Genomic DNA, 20019 nt, shown 5'->3' with positions numbered 1-20019 from the left:
GGGATCTGGATCCAATCGTAGGGTAGGCACTAAATCAGCATTCACTCAATGAATGAACCCAACAAATCAAGATGTGGGATTAGACCGATGGGACCACAGGGAACCACTGAAGGCTTTTGAACGGAGGGGGTTCTATGTTAGAGTTTCATTTTAGATGGATTACCCCAAATGTAGGGGCAGTAAGTGCATTTCAGAAGGGACACGGGTAAAATTACGGAGGCCATCAGAGTAGCCCAGGCTGGATGTGGTCTGAAAAAGCTATTTCATATTTGACTGACAGAAAGCCTAAAAACAACGGAGGGGCAAAACCAGCGAGAGTTGGCGACTGTCTGGCTGGGTGGGGGGGCGGGGAGTGAGGAAGAAAGATGTTTGTGGTGACTCCTAACTTTTCTCTGATGATCAGACTGATGGCAATGTCACGCGTGATAACAAACGACCAAGAGACTCGAACGTCCATTAATGGGACAAGTTCCCTCTTGAACCTGTTGAGTTTGAGGTGTCCGTTGAACACTCGAGTCAAAATTTTCAGTGGGCTCTAGAGTCCTCGAGTCCAAATCAACAGAAGGGCCGGGCTAGGAGTAGAATATCGTAAATCAGTATGAACTAGGAGTGCTTAGAGCTCCGGAAGGGGGTGAGAAGTCCTAGGAACGCGTGTGAGAGTGGCGGGAAACGCAGTGCAACGACCATATTTAGGCAGAATGAAGAAAGAACCCCATGAAGTAGAATGAGAAGGTTTTGTAAGAGGAGGAGAACGACAATCATGAGAGAACATTGTCAACAAAGCTAAAGGAGCGGACACGTGTAAGAAAAGGGTCTCCTCGGGATCGAGTCTCACGTCGGGCTCCCTGCAGGGAGCCTGCTTCTCCCTCTGCCTGTGTCTCTGCCTCTCTCTCTGTGCCTCTCATTAATAAATAAATAAAAAATCCAAAAAAAAAAGAAAGAAAGAAAGAAAGAAAGAAAGAAAGAAAGAAAGATAGAAAGAAAGATAGAAAGAAAGAAAGAAAAGGGTCTCCAATTTCAAAAAGCTACAGAGTGAGCGGTCCAGCGAGATAAGGACTCAAAAGGCCCACTGGGATTAAGAATATAGAGGTGGTGACAGTTTCCGGTGCTTCGATGGGAACTGAGTGTTCATTGAAAGAGATTAAGGTGGGACATGAATGGGACACGAATTCAGAGGCACAGAGCATAGAGTACTTGGCAAAGAAAGAAAGATCAAAAAATCATTAGCCAAGGCTCCTTCTCTCTCCACCACAGAGGGAAGTGAACAGTCAATGGAGGACTTTGTTTTCCCTTCATAGGATGAGGATATTTATAAACTCAGAGGACAGATATAGAATTAAAGGGAAAGAAAAAAAGAAAAATAGGAGAGAGAAAAGAAATTAGTACTGATTGAAAGAACAGCATGGGGTTCTGGCTCTCGGATAGGATGCCAGACTCTGTACCAGCCACGGGGGGATCAAAGGAGAATAAGGAAATGTCCACGGCGTTAGGGAGCCCTCGAGCCGGTGGGAGAGACTAATCTGCGATCCCTCAAATTGCAAAACAATGGATGGAGTTCGATCAGAGGCCTGATCACAGCATTGTGGGAACGAATGAAAAATGACTCAAACAGAAGGCTTCATGGGTGCTGAGACCTTACGTGGGCTCTGAGGGTCCGGCGGCGGCGGTCCAGGGTCCAGCCGAAGGGTGGAGGAGAAGGCATTTCGGATAATAGGACCAGTGGGAGCAGAGGGCGTGCAGTCATGCAAACCCACCTACTTGTGCAAATCACTAAACTGGGTGCCCTCGGGGAGGCAGAGACATTCAAGTAAGAAAAGGCTGCTGGCCCTACAGCGGCCTACGGAAGAGTCCAGGGTTAGAAGGGAAAGCCAAAGATGGGAACTGGCGTTAGGCGGATGCTCAAAATATAATTGTTCGATAAATAAACAGTGCTCTGCTGAGCTAATGGCTCTGACTCCCTCCCTGTGGCTCATCTATTCTTAATATTCAGTCGAGCAAATAAATAAAACACTTAAGTTTCCATCTGAACCTAAACTTCAACATTTACTCCTCAAAAGCTCTGACCTTTGATGTTGCCATCAGGTCACTAACGCCGAGCTGGAAGGTGCCTGGTGGATCCAAGGGGACAGAGGCTCGTGCGGCTCCGCCAGTTCCCGCGCCGGCTTCACGCCTCCCGGGGCGCCTTGTAAATGAGGAGCCCGGGGACCGTTTTGGGTACAACCAGGCCCCGCTGGCCCGTGACAGTCACAGACCCCAAGGGGGAAGTCCGGGGACACGCGGCCGACGGCCAAGGTAGGGCTGGGCCACCACGGATTTTAAACACGCGGTGGCCTTGGAGCCTGTGGGCGTCGCGTCTCACTCGCCTCCCTTGGGCCCTGCCTGCCGCCCGGGGTGGCCCCCCAACCTCCCGGTGGCACCGGTCCGAGTCAGCAGGTTAGGCCGGGTTAGGCGAGCAAGACACACGGTTCACTTTGTGCTCACAACGGGCGTCAGAGGACGGGGCGATTACTCCGCCCACGTCACGGGGAGAAACAGGCCAGGAGGGCTCGGCAGCGCACGGCTTGGCCACGGCCTCGAGCCAGGGGGCTTTCGCCTCGTTTCGTTCCCGACCTTCATCGGGGGGAGCGTGGTTTCCGACCCTGGCCGTTCGCGGGGCCCCATCTGGGGACAGTGATTGTGCAACACGCACGTGCACCTTGAATAACTGGTCCAGGTCAGTACTCCGCGTGGGGCCCACGCCCTGGCGGGATGGCGATGCGGGGCCTGCGGGGTGTCGGTCGCCTCCTGCACGGGAAGCTCCCCTGGGCTGCCGCCCTGAAGGCCTCCAGGCACCACTCCTCGCCCTGAAGGGCTCCCGCAGCCCGGCTGGCCGGTCCCAGAGGGCGTCGCCAGGCCTCGGGCACGGCCTCCCCTGGGCACTGCTGGGCTTGGGCGCGCTGGGTTCCTTCCCCAGCCACCAGCTCGGAGTCCCGGCCTCGTTACAACTGTCGTGAGCACAATTTATGGACACTTCATGGGTGGGGGGAGCCGCGTCAAGAGCTTTACAAACACTGGGGCGCCCGGGGGCTCAGGGGTCCAGCGACTGCCTTCGGCCCAGGGCGTGACCCCAGGGTCCCGGGGTCGAGTCCTGCATCGGGCTCCCCACAGGGAGCCTGTTTCTCCCTCTGCCTGGGTCTCTGCCTCTCTCTGGGTCTCTCATGAATAAATAAATAACATCTTTAAAAAAAAAAAAAAAGAACTCTCCAAGCGAGCGTTACTGCAGTTGACCTGCACCCCACTGATGGGAGGGTGTGGTGACGGGGCCCCCACCCATCCCCTCCCCTCCCCAGAACCGGGCACTTTCTCCTGAGGACGTGGGGTCTGTCCACATTCCTAGACTCGGGCTCGTCCTCGGAATCCCCTCTGGACACCAGCATGAGCCAGAGTGGGTGGCGCGCCAGCCCCGAGCCTCTGTCTGCACGACCCTGAGCACCTCGGCTTCACCGCCTGTGCCTCTGCTGTCCCCGCCCGAAGGACGTGACTGTGTTTCAGGGAAACTGCTGGAGGAGACGGTGCGGCCTGCAGAGCCCAGCCCACGGCGGGAGCGTGCACAGGAATGCGCTGTGATGCGTGTGGGCGCCCAGGCCGCAGACACACGGGGACGCCACCTACTCATGTCCTGCAGAAGGACACTGGGGGTCTGCGCACCGGGGCGGCTCCGTCGGGTATGCGGTATGCGTCCAGCTCCTGCTCGGCTCATGATCTCAGGGTCCTGGGATCGAGCCCCGCGCCGGGCTCCTGCTCGGTGTGAAGTCCGCTTGAGATTCTCTTTTCTTTCCCTCCCATGCTCCTTTCTCTCTCTCTCTCTTTGAAATAAATATATAAAATCTTAAAAAAAAAAAAAAGGATCCTGAGGGTCAGGGAGGCTGACCTTTCATTTGTGACCTTTCATTTGTTGAAAGTCACATTAAGGATAGTAAGAGTGACACCTGGTACTTGATCCCAGCACATCCAGGCTCCTCACCAGCACACTGCCCTGTCAGCCGCTGGGCTGGGGACGTGCCCAACCCCCTGCAGCCCCGTTACCGCCCCGGAAACGCCAGCTGCCTGCAAGCTAGTGGGGGGACTTCTGAGACCTGAGCAGTCTCTGCTCCTAAAATGCACCTTCCCCTCCAGACTTCATCAGAAATTCTGCGAGTGAAATCCCATGATCTGTGGGCTTAAAGCAGTCCTAGAGGACGTCACCGCATTATATGGGTGATCAGCCCAGGTGGGGAGCAGGGCAGGAGGGCTGGTCCTGAAAGATGGGGCGCCAAGTCCTCACAGGGGTTCTCTCCTCCTCTTGGCCCGGCAAGTGCAGAGTAACCTAATCCATCTCTGCATAAGAAAGGAGGCTCCCAGGTTTTAAGCCAGAAAGGAACAAGGTGTTTCATTGGGAGTTTGAGGAAAGAAAAAAAAAAAAAAGAAAACCTGCATCTTTTGGATGAAAGGACCCTTAATCTTCAAAACACAAACCGGTTTTCCATACCAAAGCTCCTTCAAACCTAGGAAGTCTGCTGAGGCCTCAAGTCAGGCAAACAGCTTGTGTTTTGCAGATTAAGGAGCCTTTGACCCAAAGGATCCATTTTTGTGGGAATCTAAAGGCAGGGCCTGGTCTATTTCTAGCTGCTGCGCTACGGGGACGGGAGGCTTTAAATGCGCTCGGAGAAGGTGGCCGCTTCCCTGCAGGGACCGGGGCTGCGAGAGGGAGGCAGGAGGATGAATGACCAAATTCCTAAAGGACATCTCTGGCCCCAAAATACCAGACCTGCTTCCTTTGCCGGGATGCCCCTAATATTCACTATAGGATCAACATGACTTTGAAATACTGAGAGTTCTTGCAGGAGGGAGGAGGCCAAGGCAGCAAGCGCAGGAAGGGGCATCTCCACGGGGCTCCAGAACCCGGGGCCACACCAGGGCATCCCATCCCCACAACAGCCTGTGTGGTCTGCAGGATGAGGAGACTGAGTCCTCGAGTCCTCGCTTCCCAGGCCAGGAAACGGACTCCCCGCGGGGCGGTGGGGAGGCCAAGATGATCCCAGTGGGGTCTCGGTCCAGGCTGTCTCCTAGATCTGGCCCAGCCCCAGGGCAGTCAGCGGAGAGAAAGCCCAAAGCAGCCTCATTTACGCGGTGGGACACAGAGGCAAAGAGCAAACTTGGGGATCCCTGCAGCTCACGGCCCATTGGGAGGCCCCGAAACAGGCAGAGTGACCTTCCTCCGCCACCTGGAGGCTCGTACTCTGCTCAGGCCAAAAGGCAACCTTAGCTTAACAGCACCCCGACCCCGACCCCCAGGACCCTGTGAGTCTATTTAACGCGTAAAAAATCCCTTTGGAGACTTCCTTCGTCTCTACCTCCCTCCCCAAGCTCTAGGTCAGCGATCATCCCCCAGCGTGCGGCCCACCGGTGAGCATCGGAAGGGGCTCAGGACTCAGGTTTTATTACATGGTAATAAGTGACCTTTCCCAACGACAGCGAGGCCCCTCGAGGCCCTGGAAACCTTGCTTCCAAAACTCCTTGGAGCCTTACACTGTGACCCCCTCCCAACATGCAAGTATATACTGGGCCCCTCCTCACGGCCCCCGCGCAGCTCTTCCTGCCCTCGGGGCCTGTCCCCCTGCTTTAATAAAACCATCTTTTTGCACCAAAGACGTCTCCAGAATTCTTTCTTGGCCGTCGCCTCCAGACCCCAACAACCTCCCGCATCATATGGAGGGTAAATTCGAAGACGCCACGAGGTTTCCCCGCCACCGGACCAGCGGAGTCAGGATGCCTCTGTTCTAGCCCCTTTCCTGCCACCACAGCAGAGGCAAGACACCGTCTCTGGAGCTCGGTCTCTGTATCTGTGGAATCAGGAAGTTTGGCGTATGTTTGCCTGGATTTCTTTCAGATTTAGTATTGTGTTGAGCTAGGGCTCTATAGTGGTTGAATAAAGAAGAAACAGAGAGAGAGAGAGAGAGAAAGAGAGGATGGAAGGAGGGGGAGGAGGAGGAGAAGAAGAAGGAGGAGGAGAAGCAATGGGGTCAGAAGACTACGGGTGAAGGAGGGAGGGGAAAGGAGAGGGAGGGAGGGAGGGAGGGAGGGAGGGAGGGAGGGAGGGAGGGAGGGAGGGAAGGAGACAGAAAGAGAGAAAATAGACCCAGCTCAATTTGGGCTTGCCTTAGATGAGGGGAAATTATGCCAGGCAAGAGGGACCGAGTCTAAGAAAGTGAATGGATTTGATTTGTCTAAGCCTTAGGAAAGCAAATATTACTGAGATGTTGGCTGACCGCCACCGACTTCCAAACAGAAAATGGCTTCCAGATATACTGTGGGTGCTCAGCAGGGTCTGTTAGAGTGAGTGATGGGGTGGCCGCGCTCCGCCGGAGAGACGGGAGAAAATTATAATGTTCTCCCGACGGAGACCGACAGAAAGAGCCAGCCCAAGAGGCAAAGAGAAGGCCCCAGCTGGGCCTCCCTTAAAAGGCTCAGATAATTTACACAAAACCCAGAAGGGCCTCGGGAAATGGTTACCCCCAGATGGGTCGAGCCAAGTCACACGTTGAACGCAAGGGGAGTCGGTTCAAGTGCACAAGGCCCTGGTTTGGGAGTCAGGGGGCCCGGGCTGCAGGCCCCGCTCGGGGGCTGGTCCACCGTGCGACCCGGGTCAAGGCTCATCCTATCCCCGGGCCTCAGTCTGTCCATGGAGGATGCAGTTGCGAGTTTCAAATGGTCTCCAGGGCCCTTCTGACTCAGCCATTCGGTGATATACTGTGACCGAACGTCGGTGATGTTCACCTGTTGGATAGGTGCTTATGGGACACCCGGGACGATGGGGCAGGAGGTCACGACATCCACACACCTGCAGCTGGCTGTGTGTGAGGTGAGCAACACTCGCCCAAGGTGGGGAGTGACCCAAGGGCGCCCTCTGCTCTGGCCCTCTATCTCCAAGAAGTTCAGGATCGTGACACTGCAGGGTTTGGGGTGCACCTTGTAACTGATGACCACAGGGAAGGCTCCCTTCAGCCCCACACGGTTCCATGAGGTCAGGAAGTTGTGCAGGTCTCACCTGAGCCTAGCAGCCCTGGGTGGGGGGAAGGGGGGGTAAGCTCTCATTAAGGGGAAACACTGTGGGTAGAAGTCTACTGAATTACACATCAATGTGTCTTACTGGCCTCAGGAATCTTGAGTCAGTTGAAAAGAAAACCCATCAGAAATGTCCTGCTGATACTCTGACCCCTGTTGGGTCCAATAAGCCTTAAAGAGACCAAATCCAGGGCTTCGCTTCATGAAAAGGCAACCGAGGCTCGCCCAGGGTCCCACAGCTAGTTAATGGCAGAAGCCAAGAGTAAAGACCACGTCTTGAGGCCTCCTCCCGCAGACTATTTTTACAACTCCGAGCATCCTCTCCTGTTCCTCGGAGCATTGATTTTTTTTCCGGGGTGGGGGTGGGGGGTGCAACGGGGGTAAGGTTTGGTTTGGTTTTGTGTTGGCGTAAGGACCATTTCCAGGGAAGCCAAGTTCCCACATGGAGCTCCTCATTATCGGGAGGGAGCACTGGTACCTGAGGGGGACCCGGAGGCCTCGGGGAGCACCGTGGAGGGGATGGAGAGGGTGGGAGCCGGTGCAGGGGCTGCGCGGGCGGGCGGGGAGCACAGGGAGCGGGAGCGCTGCAGTCAATGCAGGGCTGGAAACAAAGCAGTGGTATTGATTTGAAAAGGCAGCTCACTGAGGTCGCCGCTGCCAGCCTGGCTCTTCCTGGGCGGCTCTCCTCTCTCCTCTCTCCTGTCGGCCACCCTCAGAGGCTCAGAACCATCTACTCTGTATGCAGGGGGTGCCTCGCAGAGACTCGGGACCAGATGGGATGTGTTCACCTGACAGGATGAGAGAGAAGAGAGAAAGGGAGGGAAGAGAGAATATGAGAATAGCAGAGGATGGATCCCCCTTCTCGGATGAATATAACAAAGTGAACCAGGGGAAGAGTGGGGGGGGGGGGGCGGGCAGCTGCTTCTCTAGGACGGAGGACCGTGGGGGAGGATGGGGGAGCGTGCGACCTCCCCACCCCCAGGGCTCTGTGTTGAAGCAAACGTTCCTGCTCCCAGACCAGCACCCTCGTCCCACCCCTGCCAAAGCCCTGCAGGGAAATAGATGCTCAATAAGTGTCTGATGAGCAAATACACAGCTTCTCCTATTGATTTCATCACATCAGTCGTGAGGGACTTGTGTGAATCACCACTGCTTCGGGGGATGGGAACTCGAGAGTCCAGGCCCGGGAGCGACTTTAAGAAGGGATTATGACGACGCAGACGGCTTCCCCATGGGAGTGGGGTCCCCAGTCAGCCCGGTGACCTGACTTCTCAGGTCAGATCCCTCTACGACATCCCCTCATTTCTGAGCATCAGCAAAGGGTCTCTCCCCCACCCCTGACCTGTGAAGGTCAAAGGCAAGCATCCCGCATCCCTGGGTTTGTGACCTTGGACTTAAGGATCAAGTCCTAATATCTTAATTAAACTCCTAAGTGTCTCCCTTAACTAGGAGGTTCCCTAACCTTGTTTTTGTGTTCTTTTTCTTTCTTCTTTTTTTTTTTTTTTAAGATTTTATGTATTTATTTGAGAGCGCGCACGCAGAGGGAGAGGGAGAAGCAGGCTCCCCGCGGAGCAGGGAGCTCGATGAGGGGCTCGATCCCAGGACCCCGGGATCAGGCCCTGAGCTGAGGGCAGATGCTCTACCCCTGAGCCACCCAGGGGTCCCCATTTTCTCTGTTTTTCTCCCACCTCAGCCTTGTCTCCTCCAGGAGCCTTTCCGACCGCATCACCCCGTTCTCAAATCCTGTAGCTTGGACGGGATGTCACTGTTCTTTGTCCTTTAGAACACGTGCCGCCGTCCCACAGTTCCTTAATAGCACCCCGCAGTGGGAAGCGTTTGAACCCAGGAGGCCTGGGTTCCAATCCTGACTATCCCCTCCCCCCTTACTATGTGCCCTTGGCAAGGTGACTCCTCTTTCTGAGACTCAATTTCTACCACTTTTGAGACAAGGACACGTGGCCTTGCTAAGGGAAGAGTATCGGGGCGCAGATGCGGCTCTCCGGGGCGATCACGCCAACCGTGAGGCTCTGATTCGTTGCTGGCGTTCAGGTTCTGGTCTGGTCTCGCCTCTGCAGTGGAACCTGCTTGTCCTGGACCTCAGCTAAGCTTCGGTCATTTACGACGGGCCAGGCACTGGCTAAATGCCTTCCCTGTACTTGCAGGCCTCGTCTCCCCTGAGCTCCTAGCCCCATCCGGGAAAACAACACCCACCGGGGCCGCTGTCCCCTCGTGGCCGCTCCCTGGCCATGGCTCTTTGGTTTTGCCGTCGCTTCCAGTTTCTGGAGTTCAGTAGCTGCTTCAGAAATGGGAAAGACTGGACTAGAAGGATGCTTCCAGCTCAGGATAGGTGGAAGGAAGGAGGAAAGGAAGGAAGGAAGGAAGGAAGGAGGGAGGGAGGGAGGGAGGGAGGGAAGGAAGGAAGGAAGGAAAGAAGGAAAGAAGGAAAGAAGGGGAGGGAGGGAGGGAGGAAGGAAGGAAGGAAGGAAGGAAAGGAAGGAAGGAAGGAAGGAAGGAAGGAAGGAAGGAAGGAAGGAAAGAAGGAAGGAAAGAGGGAGGAAAGGGAGGAACAAAGGGAGGAAGGAGGGAAGGAAGGAAGGAAGGAGGGAAGGAAGGAAGGAAGGAAGGAAGGAAGGAAGGAAGGAAGGAAGGAAGGAGGGAGGGAGGGAAGGAAGGAAAGAAGGAAAGAAGGGGAGGGAGGAAGGAAGGAAGGAAGGAAGGAAGGAAGGAAAGAGGGAGGAAAGGGAGGAACAAAGGGAGGAAGGAGGGAAGGAAGGAAGGAAGGAAGGAAGGAAGGAAGGAAGGAAGGGGAGGGAGGAAGGAAGGAAGGAAAGAAAGGAAGGAAGGAAGGAAGGAAGGAAGGAAGGAAGGAAGGGGAGGGAGGGAGGAAGGAAGGAAGGAAGGAAGGAAGGAAAGAGGGAGGAAAGGGAAGAACAAAGGGAGGAAGGAGGGAAGGAAGGAAGGGGAGGGAGGAAGGAAGGAAGGAAGGAAGGAAGGAAGGAAGGAAGGGGAGGGAGGAAGGAAGGAAGGAAGGAAGGAAGGAAGGAAGGAAGGAAAGAAGGGAAAGAGGGAGGGAGGAAAAGAGGAAGGAAGGGGGAGGAGAGGGAGGGAAGAAGGAAGAGGGGGAAAGGAGGGGAAGGAGGGAAGGAGAGAGGAACGAGGAAGGAAGGACAAAGAGGGGAGTGAGGGAGGAAGGAAAAGGAAGGGAGTGGGGAAGGAAGAAGAAATTAAGGAGGAAGGAAGAAGGGGGTGGGGCATAAAGAAAACAAGCTTCTCTTCCCACCCGGACAGCGGGTCCCACTCATCTTGTTTTCCTCCAGACCAGGAACAGAAAACTTTTCTTTAAAAGTCCGGGTAGTACATATTTTCGGTTTTACGGGCCATACTGACCGCGTTCCGAGCCCCCAGTGCTGCCGCCGCAGCGGAAGGAACGAGACGGTAAGGAACGGGCGCGGCTGTGGGGCAAGACAACTTTACTGGCAAAGCAGGTGGGGGGCCGGGCCTGGCCCCCCTCGGACGTCCCCTCGGACGTCCCCGCGCCCCCCTGCTCCCCGGCTTGGGGCCCCCCCAGGAGCACCTTCAGGGTTTCCTCCCAGAAGACGCCCCAGGAGCTGGCCTCCCGCTCCGGATGCGGCCCTAAGGGGGTTTCGTTTATTTATTTAGAATCCATGCCCCACCTGCCCCCAGACACAGCTAAAGTGATATTACAAAGTTAAATAAGATATAAATCAGGAGAATTAAAAATAAAAATGGAACAAAGGATGGTTAAAACTGAGCGAAGGAGAGAGGCTACCGGCACCTGGGAAGAGCTAATTGATCTGGATTTAGTTCTGAGGTGCCTGGCAGCTGAAGTAAAGTGAAGTTAATTGGCCCCCAAGGGGCTCAAATCCCCGAGTAGGGTCTCATTAGCATCAACCATCTACCAGGGAACAAAGAGAGGCTGGCGGAGAGGTGGGACCCACACCCTGGCCGGGGTGTAGGGCCAGGAGCTCCCGTCCCCGTCCCCTAGGCCCCCGCCCCCAGGCCAGGCCCAGAAAGGACACCCAGGTCGGGGGCGTCCGCTCGCCCAGAGGGACAGGCTCCGTGACCCACCAACACCGGCTGCGGCTGTGTGGCACTTGCCATCGCGCCAAGGAAACCCCAGCCCTTGCTGACCTCCCCGAGGGGCAGGTGCGGCAGGAAGCGAGTCTGGGGCCGGGAATCCCCAGCGCCCATGGGGGCTAAAGGCCGGCCCTTTCCCTGCCCAGAGCAGAGGAAGCCAACGCATCAAGGCCTAAGGATACAGTTCAAAGGTCCTTAAAAGGTCCGCATGGGAGGATGCGCATGGGGTGCTCAACAGGTGCCAGCGCCGCCTCCCTTCTAGATGTTTCAAGGCAGGGACAGCAGGGCCACACACAGTCCCTTTCTGCCTCCTTCTTGGGTACCTCAGCCGGGGTTCCCGCCCTCCGTCCGTCATCCCGTCGGGTCTGCTTCTCCCAAGTATTGGGAGCGTCCCCTGGAAGATTCTTAAGATTAGATGCCAGGGCTGGGAAGATGCTACAGACCCTCCAGGCAAGCATTTCAGGAAGCCAGGACTGTCAACGGGCCGGGCCGGGAGGGACACGGCTGTAAGCGGAGACCCGGATTTCCATAAAGTCACTTTAATCCATATACAAGGTGGGGTGGGGGGAAGCTCCCCTTTCAACTGTCTCCCAATGTTGATTAAGTTAAGGGGTGAAAGCCTCATTTTACTGCTCCTTTGTATTAGCGTCTCTGTAGCGTTTCACAATGTGCCTTCTGACACAAAGTGGGGGGCCCCAAAGATTAGAGGCGCCGGCAGGAAAGAATCCAGTGAGAATGTATAGGCCAGACGGAAACTAGGAGGTCATCGCACCCGGGGGGGGGGGATGTTTTGTTTTTAAATTTTTTTTTATTTATTTGAGAGAGAGAGACCAAGCCGCAGAAGAGGGACAGAAGGAGGGAGGGGGGGGGAGAGAAGCAGCCTCCCCCTGAGCAGGGAGCCCGAGGCAGGACTCGATCCCAGGACCAGGAGGTCAGGACCCAAGCTGAAGGTAGACCCTCAACCAACTGAGCCACGCAGGTGCCCTGCACCCTTTTCGCTTTCCTTGCATTATTTAGTGCAAATAATCCTTTCTGAAAAGGATTTTCTGGCGGTGCTCTGAGAGTCCCTATATAAGCGTACGCCTTTCTGTGGGAAGCCCAGTAGTTTAAGGAAAACCAGGAAGTGGCCTGGATGGAAGAAGAGAACTTGTGAGGCAAGCGGGTACCTGAAAGGCCACATTTCAGGACTATTGATCTAAGCCGATGCCTTTGTTTCAGGGACAGAGCAACACAGACAACGCAAAGGCCAAGGGCCTGCACCAGGTCTCCTGTAAGAAGCAGGGGTCCCGGCCAGATGGGTCTCACTCTGCACCCCCAGCTGCAGCTCCCCCACCGACGCGGGCGACACCGTCTCCCTTGCCTACGCGTCCACCTGCGTGTCCACACACGGGGGCTCTGCGGCGTCTGCACGCGGCCTGCAGCTGGACCCAGAGTTCCCATCCTCGGCCCCCGAGACACGTCCACACGGGAGACCCACAGGCTCCCCTCTGTGACACACGACCCCCGTGGTCTGTGAGCAAAATTAACCCCACGGCGCCTGCCGGGGCCCGAGATGGCCTCCGTCCCGATTCCCAGGCCGCGGCTCCTCCGAGGGCACCGCCCGCACTGCCCTCGGCCCGGGCTGGAAAATCTGGGCCAGTGACGGACAAGCAGCCTCCCCCAAGGTTCTGGAAGGAGACTTCTTCCGCTCAAATCCTGGGTGCTCCACTAACTCCGTGCCCTTGGCCAGCCGCTTGATTTCTCCTTGCCTCAGTTTACCTATCTGTACAGGAAAAATTAGCAGAACACCCGAGGCTGTTGCCTGGATCAGACCAATCAGGGCCACGCAGCAGCGGGCAGGGCGCTGGGAGCAAGGCCGTGCGCACTGAATGCTCCCCAGGAGCCGTAGGGCGCGGGGTCCCGCCGAGCGTCCCCAGGCCACCGGCACGACCTACGTGTGGGCTGTGGCGCTGTGACCCGGTCGAGAGCCACCGGGTGCGACGGGAGAGGGCCCCGCAGCCGTCCAGAGCGCAGGTGCACAGGGGTGGCCGCGCCGCCCCCAGGGAACGAGATATGGAGTCAGCCAAGGGTGAATTCTAGAAGAACATCCGATTAAAAACACATCAGTAGGACAAAGCTGGCTACACGGGTCGCGTTCTTCACGACAACAGCCCTGAACTTAACAACTGCTGCGCTCCCTGCCGGCACCGTGCAGCCTGCCCGCCTGCGAGCGTTTCCCACACCGGCTGCATTTACGTGGACCTGCGCGCCTGTGGCTCCTCCCAGGCCTTTCCTCCCCCTGCACGGCACCCTGGTTGAAAGCCAGCCCTGCCCCTTAAAACCTGCAAGCCCATTCTTTCTTTCTTTCTTTCTTTTTTTTTTTTCAATTTTACTTATTTATTCATGAGAGACCCAGAGAGAGAGGCAGAGACACAGGCAGAGGCAGAAGCAGGCTCCCTGCAGGGAGCCTGACGCGGGACTCGATCTCAGAACCCCGGGGTCACGCCCTGGGCCGGAGGCCGACGAAGCCCATCCTTCTCCATCTAACACACGCTCCTAGTTGTTCCTCATCTCCCTCTCTGCAGGGGCTTCCCGACGGGGTCAGCGAATCCTTGCTCCTCCCTGGGTCCCGAGAAGCCAGGGATCCAGCAGGCACTGAGACCTGAGAGGCTGCGGCCTGGCCGTGTGTCCATCCTTGGCGCCCGCGCTCCCCGCCGCCCCGGGCCTTCCGGCGGAGCGACCTACCCGTCCTCAGCAGTCGGCGAGGTTCAGACCCCCACGAGGTTGCCTCGCCGTCCCCACCGCTAGAAATGCTCTTCCTGGACATGCGCTCCTGCTGGACCCTTCGGGACCCTTCCCGGGCCCGCGGCGCCCACCTGGGGCTGCCCCGCCTCCAGCGCAGCGCACCTGCCTGCAGCAGCAGCAGCAGCGGGTCTTCCCTGCGGAGCGGCTGGGGCGTGTGGGGACGGGGCAGGTGGACAGAAGTCAACACGGGGGTGGGGGGGTGTGGTTCCCCAGGAGCCGCCTGCTGTTCCCTTCTCTCCTCGCACAGCTTAGGCAGCATCCCTGCGTCTGCCCTCCCATGGCTAAAATGTGGATGATAAGCGTCTTCTCTAACTCAGAGGGTGGCAGGGAGAAGTTTTCGAGACACTGCCTACAATTTTCACTATGCCTTGCACAGAGTAGGAGCTCAATAAATATAAACTATTATTTGGGGCAGCCCCCGTGGCGCAGGGGTTTGGCGCCGCCTGCAGCCTGGGGTGTGATCCTGGAGACCCAGGATCGAGTCCCACGTCGGGCTCCCTGCATGGAGCCTGCTTCTCCCTCTGCCTGTGTCTCTGCCTCTCTGTCTATGAATAAATAAATAAAATATTTTAAAAAACTATTATTTGGAATATATATATATATATCTCCTAGCACTCTCCATACTCTACTTGCTTAATGTTATTAATCTTTATCCTGAATGAAACGTAAAGGCCGTACGGTCTGTTCACTTTTAAATCATCAGCACTTGGCACACAGTAGGTGCTTAACACGCTTACCCCCTGACTACACTCCTCCAGAGCACGAATATACCCATTTTTTTCATTTTAACCAGGGCCTCTAACACAAAGAAGCGCCTTCCCAGGCCTGCTCGTCCAGTGAACAGAGCAGCGCATCAGTCGGCTGCTTTTCCTTCCAAATGCTCTGGTTAAAAGGCTCACCATTCATTTGGGGAATATAAATAATAGTAAAAGGGAATAGAGGGGAAGGGAGAAGAGATGTGTGGGAAATATCAGAAAAGGAGACAGAACATAAAGACTCCTAACTCTGGGAAACGAACTAGGGGTGGTGGAAGGGGAGGAGGGCGTGGGGTGGGGGGGACTGGGTGACGGGCACTGAGGGGGGCACTCGATGGGATGAGCACTGGGTGTTATTCTGTATGTTGGCAAATTGAACACCAATAAAAAATGAAATTATTATTTAAAATTTAAAAAAAAAACGAAAAAAAAAAAAAAGGTTTACCTGATGCCCTGTGCTGAGTTTCTGAACCCACCTCCCCCTCCTGGTTTCTGGCTTCAACCTCAAAAGCCTGAAGCCACCCAACGTCCCATTGTGCAAAGGCCTTTGTTTTGCTAAGAGGGGCACTGGGTCAGCTCCTCCCTTCAGCCTCCTCTGCTCACCCCTCCCTGGTTTAACCTCACCTCTGCTGTGGCTTACTGAGCCCCCCAAACACAGACACGGGGCCTCAGGTCCTCCTCTCCACCCCACCCGACCGGCCTCCTCCCATCACCTTAACATTCCACCATTTATTTCTTCTCTGCACGAAAATAAACAAAGGGTCTTGCTGACAAACTTCCGAAAACCAGCAAGAATCCATGCAATGTGCCAGAAGCAGGTATTTCTAGAAGCCAACCTGATCTCCGGCAGCGAGCGAAACCCAGCCGGGCTGAGGAACCCACCACCTGTGTCATGGAGCATCCACACCGCCTGTGCACACGCACACACGCACACACGCACCTGACTCAGCTGGTTCGCGCAGCCGCCCTGTACCCAAGAACCACGTTACTGTACCTAAGAACAGTTCCAGACCCTGAACCACATCGTCCCATCTTGAGTTCCGTTAATTCCATCTTGGACGTCAGCTCTGTCTTTCCATCAACTCCCTTATGACAAGGAGGCCTTCATCACGGGGGTGACTCTCTGGGGAGAGAATTCGCTTTCCGGGCATCTCTAGGAAAAACAACGCCAACGTCCCACCGGTTGCAATAGTTTCAATGCCTCCCGCCCTAAAGGAAAAGAACCGTCTTACTAAGGATCCAAAGGACTTTCCAGAAAGAGGAAACCAAATCTTCTCCGTCGGCTATACTGCACCTTTCCAGCCATCCACCTCCCTGCCTGCTTCATAGCAACGCCCTACGCAGCCTCGGGGAGGCTTTTTCATCAGCTTCTACATCTTAGGAACAGCAGCTTTTGCTAAAGTCTCGGGGACGGCTGCTCAGTTCTGAATCTGGTTTTATACAAGGACGTTAAGGGACTCCTTAAAGTTCACCAGCAAGTGGTGCAGCAGGAACCTGCACCTTGGTCTCCTGACCCAAGTCCACCTGGGCTCCCTACTCCCTTATTTCTGCTACGTGGGCCTTAATGATGACAGTTAACACCCACCGGCCCCTTCCTGGGTGAAAAGTCTACCTCGATAAGCTCCTGTGATCCAGGGGACTCTGGGAGGCTAATCTTATACCCACTTCACCGATGGGGAGATGGGAAAACACCTAAGTAAGCTGCCTGCTGTGGAGGAGCCGGGCTCACAGCCGCCCAGGCACGCCCTTCAGCCCCTAAGTGCTGAGCTTCCTCAGCGCGGAAGCCGGGTTGTAGGCTGTGTTCCCGACTGAAATTCATTTAAACTCTTGTGCTCTTTCACTACATCCCACAGCCCTGCACACAGAAAATGCCCTCGATTCATTTTTAATTACCTAGAGGTTCACTGAACTTATTACCCATTTAGTGATGACCTACTACGGGCCGGATCCGAGCAAGATGTTACAGAGGATGACGACATGCACAAAGATAGGATCACTGAGTTTTGAGGTCAAACGTGGACTGAGAAAGAGACTGTTCTGTGTGGGGAATAGCGTCAACATCGGCCCTTCAGACTACGTGGCCACATCAATTTTTTAAAACCAATTTTTTTTTTGACCCACATGAAGTGTTCTTGTTCTTGGAAAGGGCATTGAACGATACAGAAATTGGAATTACCATGACCAGCATTTTGTAAGGGAAAGTACTTTTTAACCAGAAACATAAAATAGAGAGGACATAATCTTAAAATAAAAGATTGCCCTTCACATCTAGACATCAAATTTTAGACCAGCATTTGAGAGCCGTCAATTTACAAGACTTGGACAAAGGAGAATGGCATCGAAAGGCACAGCCATGAAAGGAAAGCTCGACGTGCAGAGGCTACCGCAACAGAAGGAGGTGGAATGGAGGTGTGCGGGCATCGGCCTTCACAAATGGAGAAAGAGGCTAAACATCTCAGAGACATTTCAGACCATGGAGTTCTTGCTTCTGATGGCTCTTCCTTCAAGGATTTTTTTTTTAATGCTATAAAAACATGAAATTACAGAAGCACAAAAAATAAAGTGTTTCACTTTGGGGTTCTATCTCTGGTGGGTTGCCACGGAAGGCAGCCTCCACGATGTTACCTTAGGTATCTCCTAAGAACCCACTAGAGTCCACGTGAAGGACATTAACAAAGGCCAGAGGGGCCCAATTTCCTCCCAAATTCCCATCTTCTCCCCTCGGGGCACCAGGAAGTTGCCCACGTAGACTCTCTTCCTTACCCAAGATGTGTCCCTGAAAAGGCTGAAAATTATGCTTACCATTCTATCACCGATGACCTCTTTTCCAGAGTTCTAAGGAATATTCTTGCCCTCAGGAGGAACCACAACTTCTTCCTTGCTCAGCCTCTCCCTCTTTCCCAGAACTAACCAGATATTCCTAAAATGCCATTCTAGATAGTGAGGAGATTAAGCGCAGACTCGATGGGCACACTGACCAGGCTCTGGCTCCCGCTGTGGGGCTCACGCTCTAGCCAGCCTTGTTATTGGGTCTGTGGGTTTTCTGGGACGAATGTCAATGTGAAGGGCAGGTGGGGGTTGGAGTTCCCACAGCAACAGCAGACAATTCTACAGATACTAGCTGGGTGTCCTATAATCCAACTCAATTCTTTTTTTTTTTTTTTTTTTTTTTTTTGAGATGGGAGTTGGGGCAGAGACAGGGAAAGAGAGAATCTTAAGCAGGCTCCACACCCATCATGGAGCCTGACAAGGGGCTCGATCTCATAACCCTGAGATCATGACCTGAGCTGAAATCAGAGTGCAAAGCTTAACCTCCAGAGCCACCCAGGTGCCCCAATTCAACTCAAGTCTGATGCTACCCCCCAACAGGCTTAGGGTTGAGTCCTGTAAGACTGCTCCTCCTCAATTTCCTTTCAGATGCTGGTCCCAGGTCCAGGTTGTTACCTGTGCTTCTAGCTGACCAGCTACAGGCTGGATGTTCCAACAACTTGCTCCAGTTCAGGGCGCCAATCCCAAACCCAGGTTGCTACCTGTACATCTGACCAACTAGCAGTAGTTTGGACATCCCCACTGGCCCCTTCTTGGATTCAACTGAATTTGCTAGAATGGCTTCCAGAACTCAGGAAACTCACTTACTCATTAGTCCATGGGTGCATTATAAAGTCCATGGGTATAAAGTTGCTGATTTTGCAACTTAGAATCAGCCGGATGGAAGACAGGCATAGGGTGGGCATGCAGGAAGGGCAGGGAGCCTCCAAACCCCCCCCCCCACACACACACACCCCAGGTGCACCACTCTCCCAGCACCTCCACATAGTCACCAACCCAGAAGCTCTCCTGACTCTCTCCCTCTGGGTTTTTACTTCATCACACAGGCACGACTGATTCTATCAGCCATCGGTGAGGGATTCAAGTTCCAGGCCCTCTCCCTTCCCTCGAGGTTGAGGAGTTGGGCTGAAGGTTCCAGCCTCCAATCACATGGTTGGGTCTCCTTGGCAACCAGCTCCTATCCTTAGGTGACATCAAAAAGCCACCTCATTGACATAATGAAAGACGCTTTCATTGCTTCTTTTCACTTAGGAAATTCCAAGGATGACGGCCAAAAATATATTTCTTATCATTCGTTACGACATTACATTGGACTGACCACTTCCTTGATTACATCTATCAATGGCTCCCTCCTACCTCCACATGTCCACTCCTGGCTATTGCCACTGTATCTCACTGTTCACCATGTCTCACTCTCCACGCCTCTTGCCAGCATCCCAGCCTTCACTTTCTAGATCGCCTGCACACGCTTCTAGCCTGCCCCAATGCGTTTGACCCCGTGTTACCTTTTTTCCCAAGCCAATCCCTCTGCCAAGAATGCTTTCTCTACCCTATTCCCACTCCTAACCTAATAAACCCCTACTCCTTAACATTCAGTTCAAGATCATCTCCTCCTTGAAGAATCCCCTGGTCCCCTCAGGAAGTGGAAACCACAGCCTGTTTGTGATTTTACGGCAACATTTATTACGCTACTCCACGTGTGGGCTTTTGAAGGGTACGTGTGGACCTGGCCTTATTCCTGTTAGGATCACCCACCCCAAAGCATGACCTGGTGCATACCCTTCATCCACCAAACGTCCCATAAATACATAAACAAAAGGATGAACAACCAAAACGAAATAACACATGGAAAGCATGAGTGAACATGCTTAGCATGAGTGAAGCACTTCACAATTCTAGAGCACGTGAGCTTTAACCGAACCATTTGATCCTGGGGCTTTCCCAGCAAATCCAGGCTTGGAGCCTCTGAGTGACTTGCCAGGTTAAAACGTGACAAGGTAAAGACGTGAATTCAAGTGTCCCAACGCCAAGTCCAGTCCCCCTTCCACACCAAACGCTGTCATTATTAAGAACTAATGATTAAAAAAAAACAGAACTAATGATAGTTTGTCTGAAAAACCCCCAATGGAGGATCTAGCTTAGAAGAGGGCACAGTCCCAAAGACCGGAATGGATGATCCTTTACGAGGAGGGTCGGCACCCTCCTCGCTGCGGGCCGGGGAGCACCGCGGGTCGGCGGGCACTTGGGAGAACCGGTCCTTTAGGGAAATGACCACCGGGAAGATACTAGAAACAGGTTTTGCCAATTTCCCTGATTTCACCAACGGCCAACCCCATTTCCTGCACTGCATTCCTCGCTACAACCGAAGTTCCAGCCCTTGGAGAGAAGCCGAGAGGTTTCTGCAAATGTTTTCTCTTCAACAGATGGAGCAGAAACCGAGAAGCGTTACAAGGAAGATGGATCGGTGCGT

At 54.4% G+C, this 20019-nt stretch overlaps 1 protein-coding gene across 3 annotated transcripts in view; it reads right to left on the bottom strand.

The window, feature by feature from the left end:
- Positions 1-20019, bottom strand: part of BRINP1 (BMP/retinoic acid inducible neural specific 1) — a 171035-nt gene that overhangs the window by 131090 nt on the left and 19926 nt on the right. Inside the window, exon 1 of one of the 3 annotated variants that reach the window (XM_055301583.1) lies at positions 7727-7787. The exons of the other annotated variants lie outside the window; for them this stretch is intronic. The gene's annotated coding sequence lies outside the window, so the exon portion shown is untranslated. Of the gene's footprint in view, positions 1-7726; positions 7788-20019 lie in introns of those variants that run through there. 3 annotated transcript variants of the gene reach the window in all.

This window comes from Nyctereutes procyonoides, unplaced genomic scaffold (assembly GCF_905146905.1).
Source record: "Nyctereutes procyonoides isolate TBG_1078 unplaced genomic scaffold, NYPRO_anot_genome, whole genome shotgun sequence".
In the NCBI taxonomy this organism is placed as follows: domain Eukaryota; kingdom Metazoa; phylum Chordata; class Mammalia; order Carnivora; family Canidae; genus Nyctereutes; species Nyctereutes procyonoides.
The sequence above is the reverse complement of the archived record's forward strand: the minus strand, read 5'-3'. Positions and strand labels throughout refer to the sequence as shown.